Source organism: Sus scrofa, chromosome X, assembly GCF_054392235.1.
Source record: "Sus scrofa isolate SSC_HxYL_T2T_F1_AM1 chromosome X, Sscrofa_HxYL_maternal_Yorkshire_Landrace_v2.0, whole genome shotgun sequence".
NCBI lineage: Eukaryota > Metazoa > Chordata > Mammalia > Artiodactyla > Suidae > Sus > Sus scrofa.
In genome coordinates, this window is record NC_139401.1 from 43,423,495 (window position 1) to 43,427,560 (window position 4,066).

Genomic DNA, 4,066 nt, shown 5'->3' on the forward strand with positions numbered 1-4,066 from the left:
TGAATCCCAAATCTGAGATGAACAGGATTGCACAGATAAAGGCCCACTGACAGTGAGTGTAAATTTCAAATTATAAAACATAAGGGAGAACGATTTCACTCTGAGTACAAGTGGGCACAGAAAGGGCACATCTATATCCCTAAAGTACTTCAGGTACCAGAATAACTTAATGCAGAAGACAAAATATGTTTAAAATGATGAAAGACATAATGCAAGCACCGTGATCTATACGAACAAGTCACTATTTAAAATATCAAGATTTCGAACCAAACTAATCTTCTTAGAAATTAAAGATACAATTATGGACATTTAAAACTCAGTGGGTTTTTGGAGTTCTCTTGTGGCTCAGCGGGCTGAGCATCCAGCATTGTCACTGCTGTGGCTCCTGTCACTGCTGTGGCTCCTGTCACTGCTGTGGCACAGGTTCGGTCCTTGGCCCCGGGGAACGTCCACATGCTGCAGATGTGGCCAAAAAGGAAAAACAAAGCAAAACTCAACGGCCTTTTAAATCAGATTTAGCACTGCTGAAGAGAATTACTCAACTCTCTGGATAATATACCTGAAGAATTTACTCAAAACGCAGCACAATAAGGTAAAGAGATGGAATGTACGAATTATGGAGTATATGAAAAAGAGGTTATGAGATACCAAGGAGAGAATTAAATAGGCAAACATATCTCTAAAAGGAATTCCCCAAGGAGAGAATAGAACGATTGTGGGGATAGGAGGGTGATGGAGAATCAATATTTTAAGATATAACGGCTGACATTTTTTTTCTGTATTCATTAAAGTCATAAATCTCAGTTCGAAAAGGTACATCCACACCAAGCAGGAAAATACAAAAAAAAAAAAAAAACCCTGAACCTAGACACATTATAAAGGAACATCCACATAGCCAAGTTAAATAGACGATCTTAAAAGCCATCAGTGAGAAATACCAGAGCACCTTAAGCCAACAACCACAACAGTGAAACTGGGAAGAGATATTACAGGCCAGCAGATAATAGAATAACATTTCCAAGGGCTGAGAGATGATAGCTCTGAGGTTGGAATTCAATATCCAACAAACCCTTCATTTAGTCAAGACATTTTCAGACATACTGAGTTTACTACGAACAGTTTACTTGCTGAAAATGAATGTGATCGGAGAGGAATAGGAACATTTTGTAACAATAAAGGGGGTCAATTCATCAAGAAGACATACATCCTAAATGGACATGCACCAATCATCAGAACTTCAAAAGAGATGAAGCAAAACCTAAGGGAATTTTAAGGAGAAATAGGTAAATCTACAGTTATTATTCAAGATTTCAACACTCTTTTCTCAACAATTAATATATCAAGTAGACAGAAAATCAGTAAGGATATAGAAGACTTAAATGCCATTGACCAACTTAACATAATTGACATTTAGAGAACACTTGACCCAACAACAGGATCTACCTTCTTTTCAAGTCCACATGGAAGAGTCATCAAGACAAATAATATGCTATGCCATAAAAAAGTGTCAATAAATTTGAATGGATTGAAATCACACAGAGGGTGTCCTCTGACCACCATGGAATAAAATTAAAATTCAGTAAGAGAAAGATAACTGAAAAATTTCCCAAATATTTGGATATCAAACAACATAATTTTAAGAGACCCATGGGTCAAAGAAGAAATTTTCAAGAATTCAAAGTCAATAAAACTAAAAATGTAAAATTTGTGGGATGCTGACGATTTGCAACCATGAGGACATAGAGAGTATTATTCTTCGTGAAGCAAGTCAGACAGAGAAAGACAAATATTGTGTTATCACTTATATGTGAAATGTAAAATATAAAACAAACAAATGGATATAGCAAAACAGAAAAGACTCACAGATACAGAAAATAAACTAGTGAATACCAGTGGGGAAAGAGAAGTGGGGAGGGCAAGATAGGGTATGGAATTAAGAGGTACAAACTACTATGTGTAAAATGGATAAGCAACAAGTATATATTGAACAGCACAGGGAAATAACAGCCATTATTTTGTAATAACTTTAAATGTATAATCTATAAAAATATTGAATCACTATGCTATACACTGGAAGCTAATATAATACCATAAGTCAACTACACTTCAAAAATTTTTAAAAAGAAGAAAACATATGGGATACTGTTAAAGCATTTCTTAGACAAAAATCTATAGGTATAAGTGCTTATTTTAGAAAAAAGAAGGGTTCAGAATAAACTATCTAGGTTTCTACCATAAGAAGCTAGAAAAAGAAGAGGAAATGGAATCCAAAGTAATGAGGGAAAGAAATGCTAAAGAAAAGAGATCACTACCAACAAACAAAAGGAAATTAAAATATTAAAAAAAACTACAATTTATAAATAGCAACAAAGAAATAAAATATGTAGGGATAAATTTAACGAAATGTGCAAAATGTCTACATTGAAAATGATAAAACATGGTTGTAAGAAATTAAAGAAGATAAACAAATAGAATGAGATAAAATGATTATGGTTTGGAATATTGAATACTGTTAAGGTGTAATTTCTCCCCAGATTGATCTAGCTAGTCAATACTCTCTCAATCAAAATCCCAGCAGGCTCTTCATTAGGAGCTGATAAACATTTATAAAATTTACATGAAAATGTAAAAGGACCAAGAATATCCAAAACAATTTTGGAAAAGAGCAACAAACTTGGAGATCTTAAAGGACTTCTGATAAAGCTACAGTCATCAAAACAGTGTGCTATTGCCCTGAGGACAGACATATAGATTAAAGAAACACAAAAGGAAGTCCAGAAATAGATCTACACAGTCAATCAATCTTTGGAAAAGTGACAACGTAATCCTGGAAGAAATTGGGTATCCATATTTTGAAAAGTGGACCTCAGTACTCTCCACACATAAAAAAATTAAATGGATGATAGATCTAAATGTGAAAGTTAAACTACAAAATTTGTAGAAGAGAACGTTTGTGTACCTTGGGGCAGGAACGAGGTCTTAGAACACAAAAGCACTAAGCACGAATGGAAAATATTGTTAAATCGTAATCCATTGAAATTTAAAACTGCTTTTTGAAAGGTATCTTTAAGGTTAAGAGGCAAGCCACAAACTAGGGGGAAATAGTCACAATTCATATACCCGACAAAGGACTTGTATCTAGAACACATAAAGAATTTTTACAATTGTAAGAAGAAAAATAAAACACATTTAAAAATGGGCAACATATTTAATTAGACCAGGCGTTCTACTCCTAGGCATTTATACAAGGAATACTTCCATACAATGCCTTATGCATGAATGTAGGCAATGACTCTTTTCCTGATAGCCAAATAGTGTAACAACTCCAATAGCCATTAATAGGGGAATGGATAAGCAAATTGAGATTATATCCATGCCATGGAATACTACTCAGTAATAACAAGGATGAGCTACTGATACATACAATAGCATACCTGATTCTCACAATTCTTAGGCTGAGTGAAAATAACCAGACACAGCAGAGTGCACTTCTGTATGATTCCATTAACATCAAATTCTAGACCTGTCAAATCTAATCTATACTGACGCAACACAGATCAATGGTTGCCTGGAGCTGAGGGGGAGATTAACTACCAAGAGGCACGAGGGGACTTTGGTTGGGGAGGCAGGGGGATGGAAATATTCTATATCCCGACTATGCTGGTGGTTACTGGTTACACGGATGTAATCAGTAACAATTGTCAAGACACATCAAGTTGTACACTTAACATGGGTACATGTGATTGCAAAGGACACCTCAATAAAGCTGATATTAAAAAAAAAAAATCCCAATGAAGGATTTTTGGTGGGTTTGTCATTTGCTGACCGACCGAGCTGAGCTGAAGTGCATTTTCCAGCATTCCCCTTGCTGTGTGTTTCCCATTGGAGTGGCCCATGAGAGAGGTTCTTGGGTGAGGTTTGGAGGGCAGACGTGAAACAGCAGTGCTTTGGTAATTCCCACATGTTGTCGCCTGTCTTCTACTCCATGTTGGAGTAAGGCAGTGGAAGCAAACGCTCCATCAAGATCAGTGGCCACGAGACCTAACGTTGAGTCTCAGTCTGTCCT